Source organism: Theropithecus gelada, chromosome 14 (genome assembly GCF_003255815.1).
Source record: "Theropithecus gelada isolate Dixy chromosome 14, Tgel_1.0, whole genome shotgun sequence".
NCBI lineage: Eukaryota > Metazoa > Chordata > Mammalia > Primates > Cercopithecidae > Theropithecus > Theropithecus gelada.
The window spans coordinates 18,087,705-18,107,314 of record NC_037682.1 but is presented as its reverse complement, the minus strand read 5'-3'; the positions used below and the strand labels follow the sequence as shown (position 1 = coordinate 18,107,314).

General features: G+C 43.9%; 2 protein-coding genes across 5 annotated transcripts in view; one reads left to right on the top strand and one right to left on the bottom strand.

Annotated features, from left to right (window-relative positions):
* PTPMT1 (protein tyrosine phosphatase, mitochondrial 1) overlaps positions 1-19,610 on the top strand; it is an 88,556-nt gene that overhangs the window by 12,974 nt on the left and 55,972 nt on the right. The window contains exon 2 of the mRNA XM_025357546.1: positions 14,062-14,073. The gene's annotated coding sequence lies outside the window, so the exon portion shown is untranslated. The remainder of the gene's footprint in view (positions 1-14,061; positions 14,074-19,610) is intronic.
* The window catches only part of CELF1 (CUGBP Elav-like family member 1), a 93,068-nt gene that overhangs the window by 36,552 nt on the left and 36,906 nt on the right, over positions 1-19,610 (bottom strand). The gene's annotated exons all lie outside the window — the stretch shown is intronic.

Genomic DNA, 19,610 nt, shown 5'->3' with positions numbered 1-19,610 from the left:
AAAAAAAAAAAAAAAAAAAAAAAAATTCCTTTAAAAAGGATTCAATAAATTTCAAGGAACTTACTGGTTATTGTGTTTTGTTTTGTTTTGTTTTGTTTTTTGAGACGGAGTCTCACTCTGCCGCCCAGGCTGGAGTGCAATGGCCGGATCTCGGCTCACTGCAAGCTCCGCCTCCCGGGTTCACGCCATTCTCCTGCCTCAGCCTCCCGAGTAGCTGGGACTACAGGCGCCCGCCACCGCACCCGGCTAGTTTTTTGTATTTTTTAGTAGAGACGGGGTTTCACCGTGTTAGCCAGGATGGTCTCGATCTCCTGACCTCGTGATCCGCCCATCTCGGCCTCCCAAAGTGCTGGGATTACAGGCTTGAGCCACTGCGCCCGGCCTTGTTTTTCGGCCTTGTTTTTTTTTTTGAGACGGAGTCTCGCTCTGTCGCCCAGGCTAGGGTGCAGTGGCCGGATCTCAGCTCACTGCAAGCTCCGCCTCCCGGGTTTTACGCCATTCTCCTGCCTCAGCCTCCCGAGTAGCTGGGACTACAGGCGCCTGCCACCTCGCCCGGCTAGTTTTTTGTATTTTTTAGTAGAGACGGGGTTTCACCTTGTTAGCCAGGATGGTCTCGATCTCCTGACCTTGTGATCCGCTCGTCTCGGCCTCCCAAAGTGCTGGGATTACAGGCGTGAGCCACCGCGCCCGGCCCCCTGTGTTTTTAATATTTACTAAAAACATACGAAATCTAATTGTATCTCCAGTTCAAATCAGAATCATATCTGTAACAGACTACTTAAATGGAGACATTATTGAGTTGCCAGGCACTGCCCAATGTATGAAAGGATGTGTTCTCCTTAAAATAGTTTTCACTAAGCCAAGGGCTGGGAAACATGATTTAGAGTAATGTCTTAAAATCATTTTTTCCCAGTCATTGAACTTTCATTCAAAAGAAGTCTCTAGAGGCCCAATTTATAAAGCAGTTGAAAACAGAAAGTACGGTCCATGAATTCTCTGTGCTTATACTGCTATTAAAGTCCATTTTATGATTTATAAAGCAACATTGCTTTAAAAACCCACAAGATGGAAATGTCATTACATGAAAGAGGGCACTTCTTTTTAGACAGGTCACAAGAGTTATCTCAGTATAATTAAATTCAACATGCTTTGGGAAAAGAGCACAGAAATTAATCACAAGTCAATTTTAGAAAGAGGTTATGAAGTTAAGTGATAAATTATGGGAATACAAAAATGCAAATATTAAGGGAAATTTAAAAGTAGAAAAGAAAGTTATTCACAAAAAACTGCCCGTGTGTGTGTGTGTGTATGTGCGCGTGTGTGTGTTTAAATGTCTTAATTCATCTGGGCACGGTGGCTCAAGCCTGTAATCCCAGCACTTCAGGAGGCCAAGGCAGGCAGATCAGGAGGTCAGGAGATCGAGACCATCCTGGCTAACACGGTGAAAACCCGTCTCTACTAAAAATATAAAAAATTAGCTGGGCGTGGTGACACATGCCTGTAATCCCAGCTACTCAGGAGGCTGAGGCAGGAGAATCACTTGAACCCGGGAGGCGGAGATTGCAGTGAGCTGAGATTGCGCCACCGCACTCCAGCCTGGGCGACAGCATGAGACTCTGTCTCAAAATAAAAAAATAAAAAAATAAAAAATAAAAATCAAATAGACATTCCAGCCTTTTCCCACAAAGGAAGCATTAGAAATACAGAGGTGACCGAAGGGGTTATAACCAAGGGTCTGCTGCAAAAGAAGGCCTTAACTTTCCCTCAGCCTCTTTTTATCACCTGTTCCTTTCACTCTGAATGTACTTTTATGGTTTCCTCTTCTCTCCCTGGTTGTCCGTCTGTCTGTTTTCTCTGCCTTGAATATTCTCTACTATTTAAAAGAGCAACAATTCAAAGCCTGATTAAGTGAAGGTAGGAGCAATCAGCCTGCTGTAACATTAAGAACCCAAATCATTAAAAATGATCAATATAGGTAAGAAAAACACTCAACAGAACAGCATTCATTGCATTTAGGATATAGGCATAGTATAAACTTAACAGGAAGATGTAAAACTGGATTAGAAAAGAGAAAGGCTAGCAATCACAGTACGTTTTGCCAAAAGGATGAAAAAGCAAACAAAAGCACAGTTAAGCAAAAAAGCCTAGGTAGCTTATGCAAACGTCTACCTTGATAGATATAACCAGGGAGTTCTACAACAGGTGAACAGATTTTACACTTCCACCCCAATAATCTAAGTATGTTTGAAAGGGCAATAAAGTGAAGTCTAGTTATATAAGCACAGAGGAGATTAGAAGCTACTACTGAAAAGGGAATCAATGTCATTAAAAATCACCATCAATCTATACAAGGGAATTCAAATTGCAAAAATCTAGGGAATGGTCATAACCTCAGACTGCTGCTAAGTGGACTGGGTATTTTACCCCCGAGTTTCTGGCAGTGAGACGATATAAGAGATTAAAAAAGTAAGCAATTGATACTTGAAAATAACCAACTATAGTAACTTAAATTTTTACACAGTACCTTTTTGGACCTAAATTTCATTTATTAAATTGAGTATTTATAATATAATTAGTGGGTCTCCTGAGCTCCCAACCAACTACCTTGCACAGGTAAAATATGCTGACACAAATTGGTAATTATTTCTGTGGTAATTATATTTCACTTGGTGGAAGATTTTTGTTATTGTTACAAAATGTAACAGTTAAGAATAATTTATGGGCCAGGAACACAGGCTCACGCCTATAATCCCAACACTTTGGGAGGCCAAGGTGGGCAGACTGCTCAAGTCCAGGAGTTTGAGACTTGTCTGGGCAACAAAGCAGGACTGACCTCTACAAAAAAATACAAAACATTAGCTGGGTGTGGTGGTACACACTGTAGTCTCAGTTACTCAGGAGGCTGAGGCACGAGGAGTGACTGGGCCCAGGAGGTCAACGCTGCAGTGAGCCAAGATTGAGTCACTGCACTCCAGCCTGGGCAACAGAACAAGACCCTGTCTCAAAAACAAACAAACAAAGCTAACTTTTCCATAAGAATCTAGACAATGTAAAAATTTCTGTATGGTGGGAAGGGAGGTTAAAGAAGAAAGAGAAATATTGTAAAAAGAATTTTTCCAGCTGGGCACAGTGGGAAACACTTTTAATCCTAGCACTTTGGAAGGCCAAGGCAGGAGCATCGTTTGAGCTCAGGCAAGACTAGCCTGGGCAACATGGTGCCATCTCTACAAAAAAAATACAAAAAATAGTGAGGCATGATGGTGCCCACCTGTAGTCCCAGCTACTTGTGAGGCTGAAGTGGGAGGATCACCTGAGCCCAGGAAGGTCAAGGCTGCAGTGAGACTTGCTCGCACCACTACACTCTAGCATGGGCAACACAGTGAGACCCTGCCTTACAAAACAAAATAAATAAAACATAAAAAGTCTCCATTTCAGGCTGGGCGCGGTGGCTCATGCCTATAATCCCAGCACTTTGGGAGGCCGAGGTGGGCGGATCACTTAAGGTCAGGAGTTCTAAACCAGTTTGGCCAACATGGTGAAACCCCATCTCTACTAAAAATACAAAAATTAGCTGGATGCAGTGGTGGGTGCCTGTAGTCCCAGCTACTTGGGAGGCTGAGGCAGGAGAATTGCTTGAACCCAGGAGGCGGAGGTTGCAGTGAGCCAACACCATGCCATTGCACTCCAGCCTGGGCAACAGAGTGACACTCCATCACACACACAAAAATTTCCATTTCAAATCTAAAATCACTGTACCAAAAAAAGCACTACGTTTAATAATTTGTTGTGTGCAAGTTGCTTTGCCTGTAAAATTATCACATATGGTATACTGAAAGGATATGACAAAAACATCACCATTTTGAAAACTAAAAAGTTTTCCATTTCCTCCCCCATCCTTAATCACAGAAAGACTCTGTACTCAGCACTAGTATAGCCTCAGAGCCTTCCTTGGAGTATCTGTCAGTAACCCTGACCCAACAAACAGTCCTGTCAAATTGTGACCACCCTTCCAATCAAGTCATACTTTCAGATCCCACACTAGTTCTGGAACTTAAGTACATTTCTTAGTTGGTAACAATATATCGTAAGTTTATATTTTATTTAAGCTCCAGTGCTGATTTAAAAACCAGTATGTTAGGCCAGGCGCGGTGGCTCACACCTGCAATCCCAGCACTTTGGGAGGCCAAGGCGGGCAGATCACGAGGTCAGGAGATTGAGACCATCCTGGCTAACACAGTGAAACCCCTTCTCTACTAAAAAAAATACAAAAAAATTAGCCGGGCGTGGTGGCAGGCGCCTGTAGTACCAGTTACTTGGGAGGCTGAGGCAGGAGAATGGTGTGAACCCAGAAGGCGGAGCTTGCAGTGAGCCGAGATCATGCCACTGCACTCCAGCCTAAGTGACAGAGTGAGGCTCTGTCTCCAAAAAAAAAAAAAAAAATCAAAAAATCTGTCTGTTAGCCAGGCACAGTGGCTCACACCTGTAATCCCAGTACTTTGGGAGGCCGAGGCCAGCAGATCACCTGAGGTCAGGAGTTCGAGACCAGCCTGGCCAACATGATGAAACTCCATCTCTACTAAAAATACAAAAATTAGCCAGGCACAGTAGCAGGCATCTGTAATCCCAGCTACTCGGGAGGCTGAGGCACGAGAATCACCTGAACCCAGGAGGCGGAGCCTACAGTGACCTGAGATCGTGCCACTGCACTCCAGCCTGGATGACAAGAGTGAAACTCCATCCCCACCCCCCACCCAAAAAAAAAAATTCCGTATGTTGAACAAATTTTGGTTCAAGAAAGGTATTATTGTCTGTATGGAATCTACTAAGTTCTGTCCTCATCTCTGTTCCAGTGGTGTCCAATCTTTAGGCTTCCTTGTGCCACAGTGGAAGAAGAATTGTCTTGGGCCACAAATAAAATACACTAATGATAGCCGATGAGTTAAAAAAAAAAAAAAAAAAAATTTGCAGGCTGGGCGCGGTGGCTCACGCCTGTAATCCCAGCACTTTGGGAGGCCAAGGAGGGCGGATCACGAGGTCAAGACATAGAGACCATCCTGGCTAACACGGTGAAACCCTGTCTCTACTAAAAATACAAAACATTAGCCAGGCATGGTGGCGCATGCCTATAGTCCCAGCTACTTGGGGGGCTGAGCCAGGAGAATTACTTGAACCTGGGAGGTGGAGGGGTTGCAGTGAGCCAAGATTGTGCCACTGCTCTCCAGCCTGGGTGACAGAGCAAGACTCCGTCTCAAAAAAAAATAAAAAAGAAAAAGAAAAAAAAAATCTCATGTTTTAAGAAAGTTCATAAATTTGTATTAGGCTATATTCAAAGTCGTCCTGGAACACATGCAGCCCACAGGCCGCGGGTTGGACAAGTCTGGTGTAGAGTATTCCTCCCAGCTCCCTCCAACATACACACGTTCATCCCAACAGCTGTAAGAATTAGGCAGTAGCTAGTTTTAGTGGGAGATAAGCCTGCCTTGGAAAATAGCTAAGTTTGAAAGAGTTGGAAAAGAGGGCAAGAAAATATTTCTAGCTTCCCAGAGACATACATTTTGCAAATGTTATCCCATAATGTAGAAAAGAAGCCATCACCTTTCTGAAAGCAACTTTTTCATATCTGCATAGCAGGCCTCATGCAAGAAGGTTAAAAAGAGAGCCATGGAGCACACCCATTCAGTAGTTAGCCCATACCTGTAGCTTTACACTTCCCTCTCTGGACTATGTCTTCACTCTAAAAAACCAAGGAAAGAAAAATAAGTGGGCCATGCCTAGATGTCTCTCATGACTCAAGATATATAGCCTCTTTCCAAAGAAAAGCCCCTTTGTCACCACGGCAGAAGATAAAAATACGTAGCCTTTTTTACTCCTGCGCCCTTTTTACTCAATACCTTAAAGATAAGTTGCATTTAATATCTCAAGGCTAATTTTAAAACACCATCAACTTAAACGATGGGGGAAGTAAAATACTAAAAGGCTTAAAAGAGTCTTGCCCTAAAATGTCATAACAAATAGCAAACCAATGACTAGAATTTATGAGGTTTAATTTCAATACATCTAGGTCACTAAAACAATCATTTTTAACATCTGCTTTTGGACGGGAGACTAAGAAAAACTAAAGGCTGTATAATTATTTTAGCAATTAAGGATCATGTTATTAATGTGGAGAGACCACACTATTTCCCCAAAGCAACCTTCCTGAATACATAGGTGCCGGGCATGAAACCCTACAAAAGCAACCAAGTTCCTGCCACTGTAAATGCATCTTGGCGGCCCTAGTGTGGCGGTGAACCACTGAAACCAAAAAAAATCAGAAGATGGGGAAGTTAATTGAAGGTAAAAGCAAACAGAGGAACCACAAAACCAATTCGTTTTATTTTTAAACATTATTGAACAATCTTGCAAGTAAAAACTGATTATATAAAACTGCCCAAATTCCTACAAACTTCCACGTACAACTCCTGCCAGCTGTATTTCTATCTGGCTCTCATTACAGACAATAAACTATTCAAAGTCACCAAGGACAATGTCTACATTGGAAAGTACAAGAATTCTGAAAGACAAAGCCAGACCCAGAACTAACTAATAAGACACTGCCTATCCTCCCTGAAGACAGAGACATTTCTTAACTGGCATAAAATAGGTGCTAAGTATTAACTTTTCATGCAGACTTAATTAGTTTCCAATTTTGCTAATAAAGTAGTGATGTGTTCCAATAATTTTTTTTTTTTTTTTTTTTTTTTTTTTTTGAGACGGGGTCTCGCTCTGTCACCCAGGCTGGAGTGCAGTGACCGGATTTCTTGCAGTGAGCTCCGCCTCCCGGGTTCATGCCATTCTCCTGCCTCAGCCTCCCGAGTAGCTGGGACTACAGGCGCCCGCCACCGCACCCGGCTAGTTTTTTTTTTTGTATTTTTTAGTAGAGACGGGGTTTCACCGGGTTCGCCAGGATGGTCTCGATCTCCTGACCTTGTGATCCGCCCGTCTCGGCCTCCCAAAGTGCTGGGATTACAGGCTTGAGCCACCGCGCCCGGCCGTGTTCCAATAATTTTAAGGGCAAAGCTTAAACTAATTTTTAAAAAAAGAACTTCCTAAAAGCATTTATTTGCATCTGTCTATACCATCAAAAGTCATCAAGAAAAAAGGAACTTCCATTTACTAAGTTCACAAACTTCATTATGACCATTTAAGGTGAGGACTACCCTAAGGATTCAGATGCTAAGGAAGATAAACTGCCCATGGCTTCTTGGTAGGTCTGTCACTCTAGAGAAATGTGACCATAATTCAGGAGGTACCAACTTTTACTGAGATAGTGTGTCTTGAGAAGGCTCTGTAGTGGTTATCACAGATGGTAGACAGCAAGTTAAATTTCTACTTGTTAAGAGTTCTTCTGGAAGACGTAAAGAGCAAAGAAAAGGCCAGGGAATCACATTTCCCTCCAAATTTTATGTGAAACACAGTTAGAAAAACAGTGTTATTATGTGATGGGTTTTCATAGGCATCACTTCTACCCTCTGAGACCAGACTCAGACTGCAAGCTAGTCAGGGAATCTCCAAGATAAAGAGAGCAAAAGGGAGACCTGGAGTTGTTAAGGATCAATACATGAAAGGGTAAGGGACAGGTATCTTAAATCCCAGAGAACACAGCAGCCCTTAGGGGGCTAGGAACATTTTAACTGCCAGTCCAAGAGAAAGAAAAAAAAAATGAATTTAAGAAACAAAACAAACAAACAAAAAACTCCACATAAACAGGATATCATCCTACTCCTAAGCCACTGAAAGACTTTTTAAAGGAAAACACACACACACACACACACACACACACACACACACACACACACACCAATAAATAAATAAATAAAACACACTGTAATCTTCCACACAGGATCCTGCCACTTGGAGAAGGGCAAATGAATAAATAGTCCACTACACAAAAAAGGTTGTTTGTGCTGGCCGGGCACGGTGGCTCACGCCTGTAATCTCAGCACTTTGGGAGGCCGAGGTGGGCAGATCACAAGGTCAGGGGATTGAGACCATCCTGGCTAACACGGTGAAATCCCATCTCTACTAAAAACACAAAAAATTAGCGGGGCGTGGTGGCAGGCGCCTGTAGTCCCAGCTAATTGGGAGGCTGAGGAAGGAGAACAGCGTGAACCCAGGAGGCGGAGCTTGCAGTGAGCTGAGATCACGCCACTGCATTCCAGCCTGGGCAACAGAGCGAGACTCCGTTTCAAAAAAAAAAAAAAAAAGATTGTTTGTTTGTTTTGAGACGGAATTTCGCTCCTGTTGCCCAGGCTGGAGTGCAATGACGCGATCTTGGCTTACTGCAACCTCCGCCCACCAGGTTTAAGCAATTCTCTGCCTCAGCCTCCTGAGTAGCTGGGATTATAGGCATGCGCCACCATGCCCAGCTAATTTTGTATTTTTAGTAGAGATGGGATTTCACCATGCTGGTCAGGCTAGTCTCGAACTCCTGACCTCAGGGGATCCGCCCACCTCGGCCTCCCAAAGCGCTGGGATTACAAGGGTGAGCCACTGTGCCCGGCCTCAAAAAAGTTGTGTGTGTATATATATATATATATATATATATATATATTTTTTTTTTTTTTTTTTTGGTTTTTTTTCTTTTTTTTGAGACGGAGTCTCGCTCTGCCGCCCAGGCTAGAGTGCAGTGGCACGATCTCAGCTCACTGCAAGCTCCGCCTCCCAGGTTCACGCCATTCTCCTGCCTCAACCTCCGGAGTAGCTGGGACTACAGGCGCCCACCACCTCGCCCGGCTAGTTTTTTTGTATTTTTAGTAGAGACGGGGTTTCACCGTGGTCTCGATCTCCTGACCTCGTGGTCCACCTGCCTTGGCCTCCCAAAGTGCTGGGATTACACGCGTGAGCCACCGCGCCCGGCAAAAGTTATATTTTTTTAAAGCTTTGTCTTCCCAGTTTTGCTTTTCCTATGTTATTTTATTGCCTATTCTGTGAGAAAACCAAAATGCTTTGGGGAGAGAAAAGCTGAATGAAAACTAAAAGCTTTGACAGTTTTACAACTTTCCTTTCGTTTCTGTGGGGAAACAAAGGACACATGCTCCGTGAGAAAGCCTGAACTGTTTGTACTATATTTCCTCGTAGCTCCACGGATGTCTGTTTCTATTAACATTATCTCTACTTTTCTCTATCACAATGCGAGGGCCAGGAAGTATATAGGTGGTTCTAAAGAGGAGTAAAAAAGCTAAGAGGGGGGCTGGGTGTGGCAGTGCACACCTGTAGTCCTAGCAACTTGGAGGGCTAAGGCAGGAGCACTGCTTGAGCCCAGAAGTTTGAGGCTGTAGTGAGCTATGCTGGCACCACTGCACTCCAGCTTAGGCCACACAGTGAGACCCTGTCTCCCCACCCCACTCCAAAATAAGGCTAAAGGGAAAAAGGAGCAAAAAAAATGTAGGGAACAGCCAGGCATGGTGGGGTTCATGCCTGTAATCCCAGCACTGTGGGAGGTCGAGGCAGGTGGATCACTGAAGGTCAGGAGTTCCAGACCAGCCTGGCCAATGTGATGAAACTCCATCTCTACTAAAAATACAAACATTAGGCCGGACGCAGTGACTCATGCCTGTAATCCTAGCACTCTGGGAGGCCGAGGTGGGCAGATCACTTGAGGTCAGGAGTTCGAGACCAGTCTGGCCAACATGGTGAAACCCTGTCTCTACTAAAAATACAAAAATTAGCTGGGTGTGGTGTCTCAAAAAAAAAAAAAAAAAAAAAAAGCACCTATAATCCCAGCTACTCGGGAGGCTGAGGCATAAGAATCACTTGAACCTGGGAAGCAGAGGTTGCAGTGAGCCGAGATCGCGCCACTGCATTCCAGCCTGGGCAACAGGGTGATATACGGTTTCCAAAAAAAAAAAAAAAAAAAAACGGTAAGGAAGTAGGGAGAGTGGCGACAGCAAGACGAAGGGCAAGCTAGCTGAGGGTTCTAATATTATCTGCCTGCGATAAATGTTTAAAGACATTTAAAATACAACCTTGTAAACTAGTTCAACCATTATGGAAAACAGTATGGCAATTCCTCAAGGATCTAGAACTAGAAGTACCATATGACCCAGCCATCCCATTACTGGGGATACACTCAAAGGATTATAAATCATGCTGTTATAAAGACACATGCACACGTATGTTCACTGCGGCACTCTTCACAATAGCAAAGACTTGGAATCAACCCAAATGTCCATCAGTGACAGACTGGATTAAGAAAATGTGGCACATATACACCATGGAATACTATGCAGCCATAAAAAAGGATGAGTTTGTGTCCTTTGTAGGGACATGGATGCAGCTGGAAACCATCATTCTCAGCAAACAATCGCAAGAACAGAAAACCAAACACCACATGTTCTCACTCATAGGTGGGAACTGAACAATGAGATCACTTGGACTCAGGAAGGGGAACATCGCACACCGGGGCCTATTATGGGGGGGAAGGGGGGAGGGGGGAGGGATTGCACTGGGAGTTATACCTGATGTAAATGACGAGTTGATGGGTGCTGACGAGTTGATGGGTGCAGCACACCAACATGGCACAAGTATACATATGTAACAAACCTGCACGTTATGCACACGTACCCTAGAACTTAAAGTATAATAATAAAAAAGTAGCATTAAAATGTGTATATGACAAAAATAAAATAAAATAAAATACAACCTCATAAGTTTTTAAATTGTTCTTGACTGACAGAAAAGGCTCTGAGATCACCTAAAAGCCTTTCTTAGAATAGGCAAGGTAATAAGCTCTTTATAAAAATTTCTTAGTGTTTTCTACTGGCCTATACAGCTTGTACACTGAGTAAATGACAAAACGGTGTCTTTCCCAGGATGACTGGCACTGACTCAGTCACCATCAGCAGCTCTTACATAGAACGTGCTATATCGCAAACTCCAGAGACAAGGGCCTGTGGCACAATGATGTTCAATAACATACATAAGTCCTGGCCGGGCGCGGTGGCTCAAGCCTGTAATCCCAGCACTTTGGGAGGCCGAGGCGGGCGGATCACAAGGTCAGGAGATCGAGACCACAGTGAAACCCCGTCTCTACTAAAAATACAAAAAATTAGCCGGGCTCGGTGGTGGGCGCCTGTAGTCCCAGCTACTCAGGAGGCTGAGGCAGGAGAATGGCGTGAACCCGGGAGGCGGAGCTTGCAGTGAGCCGAGATCGCGCCACTGCACTCCAGCCTGGGCGACAGTGCGAGACTCCGTCTCAAAAAAAAAAAAAAAAAAAAAAGAATTTAGCCAGGAAAAAAAGAATTTAGCTGGGTACAGTGGCTCATACCTATAATCCCAACACTCTGGGAAGCTCAGGTGAGAGGACTGCTTGAGTCCACAAGTTTGAGACCAGCCTGGACAACATCGTGAAACCCTGCTTCTATCAAAAAGAAAAATAAAAATTAGTTGGGCATGGTGACGTGTGTCTGTAGTCCCAGCTACTCGGAAGGTTGAGGTGGGAGGATTGCTTGAGCCCAGAGGTTGAGGCTGCAGTGAGCTGTGATGGCACCACTGCACTCCAGCCTAGGTAACAGAGCAAGATTGTCTCAAAAAAACGAAACAAAAAATAATTTAACAACTATCCAGATTAGAGATTTTTAAACGATCTTAAAAGCAGAAGTGTTTTTGTCCTAAACATGAAAGTGAGGCTGTTCAGGTCAAAGATAGAGGAGGGAGAGGCAGGCCCCAACTGTCAGTCTCTCTTAGCCCTCAGGGTAAACCTCTTGGGAAATAAGAGGTAATCTCTTGGGAAATATGAGAACTAGATGAAATAATTCAAAACAATAGATAATTCATCAATATTATATCTGGCTTTGACACAAATGGTTTTTTTTTTTTTTTTTTTGAGACAGAGTCTCGCTCTGTCGCCCAGGCTGGAGTGCAGTGGCCGGATCTCAGCTCACTGCAAGCTCCGCCTCCCGGGTTCACGCCATTCTCCTGCCTCAGCCTCCCGAGTAGCTGGGACTACAGGCGCCCGCCACCGTGCCCGGCTAGTTTTTTGTTTTTTTTTTTTTGTTTTTTGTTTTTTTTAGTAGAGACGGGGTTTCACCGTGTTAGCCAGGATGGTCTCGATCTCCTGACCTCGTGATCCGCCCATCTCGGCCTCCCAAAGTGCTGGGATTACAGGCTTGAGCCACCGCACCCGGCCCACAAATGGTTTTTTTAACAATAAATTTTCCTATCTTTAGAATCAATGTATTTAACATACAATCAGTGGTAATAAATGCACATCTTCAAATTGATGGAATATGGCATTTAAAGTTTGTAAACCCTTATCACTTAAAAGTAAGGAGAAACGTCTAGACATTTGTAAAGTGGCAATAAGTAAGAGCTAACATTTTTTGAGCATTTACCATACACTATGATCTGTTTTGGGTGCTTTACATTTAATCCTCGTATGTACGCTATCTCCATTTTGCAGATGAGAAAAGACACAAAGAGATGAAATGACTCCCTCAAGATCACAGGGATATGGGCTAAGAAGGCTGCTTCAGGTTAAAAATTGTCTCCAAGGAAGCTCATGCACATAACCCACAGAAAGGTCTGTTTAAATGCTAAGGGCCATAAAGTTGAGTTTGACTTTTTTTTGAGACAGAGTCTCTCTCTGTCGTCCAGGCTGAAGTGAAGTGGCGTGATCTCGACTCTCTGCAACCTCCGCCTCCCAGGTTCAAGTGTTTCTTGTGCCTCAGCCTCCCAAGTAGCTAGGACTACAGGCACAAGCCACCATGCCCAGCTAATGTTTTGTATTTTCAGTAGAAACAGGGTTTCCCCATGTTGCCAAAGCTGGTCTTGAACTCCTGAGCTTAGGCAATCCACCCTCCTTGGTCTCCCAGAGTGTGCTAGGATTACAGGAGTGAGCCACTGTGCTCGGTGTTTTGTTTTGTTTTGAGATGGAGTCCCTTTCTGTTGCCCAGGCTGGAGTGCAGTGGCATGATCTCTGATCACTGCAACTTCCACCTCCTGGGTTCAAACAATTCTCCTGCCTCAGCCTCCCGAGCAGCTGGGACTACAGGCACTTGCCACCACACCTGATTAATTTTTTTGTATTTTTAGTAAAGACAGGGTTTCACTGTATTAGCCAGGATGGTCCTGATCTCCTGACCTCATGATCTACCCGCGTTGGCCTCCCAAAGTGCTGGAATTACAGGCATGAGCCAACGTGCCTGGACTTTTTTTTTTTTTTTTTTTAAAGAGATGAGGGATAGGCCAGGCGCAGTGGCTCAAGCCTGTAATCCCAGCACTTTGGAAGGCCGAGATGGGCGGATCATGAGGTCAGGAGATCGAGACCATCCTGGCTAACACGGTGAAACCCTGTCTCTACTAAAAATTACAAAAAACTAGCCAGGCGACGTGGCGGTCGCCTGTAGTCCCAGCTACTCCGGAGGCTGAGGCAGGAGAATGGCATAAACCCAGGAGGTGGAGCTTGCAGTGAGCTGAGATCCGGCCACTGCACTCCAGCCTGGGCAGCAGAGTAAGACTCCGTCTCAAAAAAAAAAAAAAAAAAAGAGATGAGGGATCACTCTGCCCGGCTAATTTTTTTGTATTTTTAGTAGAGACGGAGTATGGCCATGTTAGCCAGGCCGGTCTCGAACTCCTGACCTCAAGTGATCCGCCCGCCTCAGTCTCCCAAAATGTTGGGATTACAGGTGTGAGCCTCCGCACCCTGCCCAAACTTTTAACCGGAAGAGAGACAAGAGACAAATAACAGAATTAATTTGTGAAAAGTATATTCTCTTTAAAGTACTACTTTTCAGTCAGCTTGCAATGCCCTTTACTACTTTCTTTCTGTTACATGCCAGGCTCAATAAGTTAGGTCCCCTGCTTTGGAAAACTGCATGTTCACCTACTCTCATGCTCCAGAGAGCCAAGTAATCAGATAAAAGGATCAAGTGGGAAGCAGAGCTCTCAGGAGCTGGAGGCCTGTAAACTCAACAATGCTTTAGGCTAAACTTCAGGCTAAACTTTATGCTAAACCGTGTGAAAATGGACAAGTGAGATTTCCTGAAGACAAAATCCATAGCTTTCATCAGATTCTGTAAGGGGTTCACAACCATTCTTAGAATGGTCCCCCCTTAGACTTCTAATCCCTAGAGGATGGGACTAGATTAATGTAGACTAACACTAAGTCATCTAAAACTATAACTGTATTTTCTCTAAACAAGTTTTTAAACAGTTATCTAGTTTAGTCCACATCACATATGATTCACCTGTAAAACTGATTTTAACCTAATTTCAAAATGTTGTTAGTGAACTATGTTTCAACTGACTTTCTCATTTACATTCATATCCACAGAACACCTGAATAAAAGTAACACATATCAGACCTTCAATTGTTGAACTTAATTCCCCAGTTTATCCGGTGTAATTTGTAAAGTTTCTATGAATTTTCCTGAATTGAGACATACTTGCACTTTCTAGTTTTTTGGGGTTTTTCCCCCTTGAAACTGTAGGTACTTGGGTAAAAAAGCAACATGGGGGGCAGCACCCTCTCTTTTTCTTTTTTTTTGGGGACAGAGTCTTGCTCTGTCATTCAGGCTGGAGTGCAGTGGTGTGATCTTGGCTCACTGCAAGCTCCGCCTCCCGGGCTCATGCCATTCTCCTGCCTCAGCCTCCCGAGTAGCTGGGACTACAGGCGCCTACCACCACACCTAATTTTTTGTACTTTTAGTAGAGACAGGGTAACACCGTGTTAGCCAGGATGGTCTCGATCTCCTGACCTCATGATCCGCCCGCCTTGGCCTCCCCAAAGTGCTGGGATTGCAGGTATAAGCCACCACGCCCGGCCACCCACCTTTTTAAAAACAAAATATTTCATAAGTATTCCTTCCTGTTTTAATTTTTCCATTTCCCCAACTTTAATTAATTATACATACAACCATATTTTGGTTTATAGTCTACCAGGATTTCTTCCATGCATACAATAAAAAGTAAAAGCATTCAAATACACAAAATTTTCTTTTCTTTTTTTTTTTTTCTAGATAGAGTCTTGTTCTGTCGCCCAGGCCGGAGTACAGTGGCGCAATCTCAGCTCACTACAGCCTCTGCCTCCCAGGTTCAAGCAATTCTGCTTCAGCCTCCCGAGTAGCTGGGACTACAGGCATGTACCACCACACCCTACTAATTTTTGTATTTTTTAGTAGAGACAGGGTTTCAGCACGTTGGCCAGGCTGGTCTTGAACTCCTGACCTCAAGTGATGGGCTCACTTTGGCCTCCCAAAGTGCTGGGATTACAGGCATGAGCCACCGTGCCCAGCCTCAAATACACAGAATTTTCAAATTCAATATTATGCTAAGTATACTACTGCACAATCTACTTTTTTTCACGTAACAATGACAAACATTTTCTCGTAAGCAGCCATTATTAAAGGATCAGAGCCACTAATGGCCTAAAGCTTGACTCTGCCAATAGCATCCTTGCATATTCACAACCAATAAATAGAACTATTTCACAAAACCAACATAATTATTAAATCCTCAGAAATCATACAAAAAAAGTAGTACACGAAAGTTGGATGGGAGCGGGCTCTTTATTCTCCTCCTTCCTCCCTAATCTAGCTCACCTCCTATTTAGTTATATGATCTTCCCATGAGTATGTTAGCACCTAAACCAGAGGTCATCTCACCTGAGAGGCACCCTATTTTAGAGGCACTCAGATGAGGCAAACAGAGCATGCAAAAAACATTTTTAAACATCTTTTTGGCCAGGCATGATGGCTCATCCCTGTAATCCCAGCACTTTGGGAGGCCAAGGCAGGAACATCTCTAGCACCTAGGAGTTTGAGACCAGCTTCAGCAACACAGCAAGACCCCATCTCTAAAAAAAAAAAAAAAAAAATCAGGCATGGCGGCACACGCCTGTAGCCCTAATCTGGATGCTGAGGTAGGAGGATTGCTTGAGTCCAGAAGTTTGAGGCTGCAGTGAGCCATGATCGTGCCACTGCACTCCAGTCTGGGTGACAGAGCAAGACCTTGTTTCAAAAAATAAACAAATAATTTTAAAAATCTCTTTTCCTATTTCCTCCCCCAAATGCCCACTCTCTCGGTGTAACTCTCAAATCCCCCGTATCTCCTCTCTGCCCCCCAAACAGCTTCCTACTGTGGTGAGAGTTGGGAGGAGGAATCTAATTATTTCTATAGTTCCTGTTTCTTTCCCATGGCAGTACTGTCAACAGTGGACAACAAATTGATGGATGTAGCAGTAGCAATCTACATATGGTAACTAAGCTAATGCACAGCTTTCTCTGGGCAGAATTACTAATGCTTCTACCTATCATTGTAGTATGAACCCAATGTTCCAGGCACATCAGTGTTAAGTATTTGCCTGGTGGCTTCTACCTTCAAAGGCACAGAAGTAATACACAGAAGTAAGGGGAAGAATGCATAGAGGTGGAGGAAGTGGGAGCTCTGAAGACACCAAGGGAGGGTGCTAGCTACAAGGACTGTCATACCAGACAAAGTACCTAATTCAAACCCAAAGGCTCAGTCATTCAACCTTTCCATAATATTCATGATCGCTTGCTCAAATTTGGCATGTTCTAAGGCCACAGTTCCTTCTTAGTTTCACTGCCCTGCCATGAGGCCAAATCTGTCTCATCTAGTGAGTCACTACTGCTCCTCTTTCCAACTGCATTTTGATTTCAGCCCACTTGTGCCGCTCATCAGGGCTGCACCATATGTTAGTACCATGTAGGCAGAATGTGACTAATTTTTTTCTCAAGCACTGTCAGAGTTACTTTTAAAATCACCTTATAATCTTGATGTCTCTTGCAGAGTCATTATAATACGTAACCTTTGGAAATGACTATAATTATTTTTCTGAGTGCTCAAAGGAGATTCTTCAGCATTTTTATTCCCATTTTTCAGATGAAGGAACTAAAGGGAAGATAAGGGATTAAGAGAACTGGGTTCCACAACCAACCACTGGAACTTGGACCTTCTCAAGTCACAGTGCTGTATCTGGTAAAACAAGGCAGCCTGTAAAATGTTTTTTATTAGTAAACTCAAAAGATTACTTTGCCTCTCTTTATTATTTACTTATTTATTTTTTTAAGACAGAGTCTCGCTCTGTCGCCCAGGCTAGAGGGCAGTGGTGTGATCTCAGCTCCCTGCAACCTCTGCCTCCTGGGTTCAACATGGTGAAACCCTATCTCTACTAAAAATACAAAAATTAGCCGGGCATGTGGCAAGCCTGTAATCCCAGCCATTTGGGAGGCTACAGCAGAAAGAACTGCTTGAACCCAGGAGGCGAGCTGAAATCACGTCACTATACTACAGCCTGAGAGACAGAGTGAGACTCTGTCTCAAAATAAAAAATAAAAATAAAAAGAGAGAGAAAAGGACGGAATTGCCCATGGACCACAAATGATTTTCGAATTGGTCAAGATCGTAATAAGTGAGTGAAAGTAATGCTCTAATACACTGAAAGTAAAATAGAGATGACTTGCACATTTAGCTAGTATCACCAAATTCCCCCCAAATTTAGTTTAAGAGGAAGGGGAGCAGCTGCTCCTACCTCCTGTAGGCAACTTGCCTCTTCTCCAGCAGTAACAGCAATAATGGTTGCTACAGCTGATAATTAAGCTCATCTCAAGAAGGTTTCTTAAATCTTCCAGGTATTGCAGATCCTATGTTTATTCTAGTAACTCTTCAGGGTAATTGCTTGATTGACGCGGCAATTATTAGGCCTCCCCATCTCCACTAATAATATTCTTTTTTCTTTTTTTTTTTTTTTTTTGAGATAGAGTCTCGCTCTTGTCGCCTAGGCTGGAGTGCAGTGGCATGATCTTGGCTCACTGCAACCTCTGCCTCCCAGTTGCAAGCAATTTTCCTGCCTCAGCTTCCCCAGTAGCTGGGACTACAGGCCCGAGCCACCAAGCCTGGCTAATTTTTGTATTTTTTTAGTAGAGACGGGGTTTCGCCATGTTGGCCAGGCTGGTTTTGAACTCCTGACCTCAGGTGATCCACTTGCCTCAGTGTCCCCAAGTGCTGGGATTACAGACATGAGCCACTGCGCCCAGCTCACTAATATTTTTCAGTGGATAATATCACTTGCAAAATATAAAAAGGGATAGTATCTCATCAGTATTGAAAACTGAGCTGAGCACAGTGGCTCACACTTATAATCCCAGCACTTTGGGAGGAGGACTTCTTGAGCCTACAAGTTCCAGACCAGCTTAGGCAATACAGTGTGACTTATCTCTATAAAAAAATTTAAAAATTAGCTGGGTGTGGTGGTGCATGCCTGTAGTCCCAGTTACTTGGGAAGCTGAGGTGGGAGAATCACTTGAGCCCAGAACGTAGGGGCTGCAGCAAACTGTGATCATGCACTGCACTCCAGCCTGGACAACTGAGAAAGAGTCTGTCTAAAAAAACAAACAGAGAAAAAAAAAAAAAAAAGATACGCCCTTTTATTTCAGCAATCCCAGTTCTAGAAATACAGCTTACAAATAATCTTGTATCTGACGTATACAAAGTATGCAAAGGGGCATTCATAAGAACATTGTTTATATCAGCAAAACCTGAAAACATATGCCCATTAATTGAAGGCTATTCAATATAGTATAGCCATACAACAGAACACTATGTAGCTGTTAAAGAAAATAAGGCAGCTAACTGATCAAGACGTATTCATATAATAAGAAAGGAATTACACATGGCTTGTATATGAACAGAATATCTCTGGATGGATAAAGAAATAATTGCTGGCCGGGCGCGGTGGCTCAAGCCTGTAATCCCAGCACTTTGGGAGGCCGAGGCGGGTGGATCACGAGGTCAGGAGATCGAGACCATCCTGGCTAACATGGTGAAACCCCGTCTCTACTAAAAATACAAAAAAAAAACTAGCCGGGCGTGGTGGCGGGCGCCTGTAGTCCCAGCTACTCGGAGGCTGAGGGCGGGAGAATGGCGTGAACCCGGGAGGTGGAGCTTGCAGTGAGCCGAGATCGCGCCACTGCACTCCAGCCTGGGCGACAGAGCGAGACTCCGTCTCAAAAAAAAAAAAAAAAAAGAAATAATTGCTAACAGTAGTTGTAGAGGTGGAACAGTGGTTCAATGGTTTACATGTGAACACGTTACCTATTCTACAGAATTTTTTTTTTTTTGAGACGAAGTTATGCTCTTGTTGCCCAGGCTAGAGTGCAATGGCACAATATTGGCTCACTGCAACCTCCGCCTCCCAGGTTCAAGTGATTCTCCTGCTTCAGCTTCCTGAGCAGCTGGGAATACAGGGACCTGCCACCACACCCAGCTACTTTTTTGTATTTTCAGTAGAGATGGGGTTTCACCATGTTGGCCAAGCTGGTCTCGAACTCGTGACCTCAGGTGATCGACCAGAAGTGCTAGAATTACAGGCATGAGCCACTGTGCCCGACCTACTGAAATTTTTTTAAAGAAAACTCAAGCTTTTGAAGCATGGCAACCTAGCCTGCAGACACCATATCCCCTCCTCCACTTCCCCCTGCAACCCGTAAGTCCATTCCTGCCACTTAAAAAAAAGGAAAGGAAAACTCATGGAACTATAACGCACAAAGTAAAGAAAAACCTCAACTCATACTCTGTTCCGAAACAGCATTTTGGTTTTGTATTTTTCT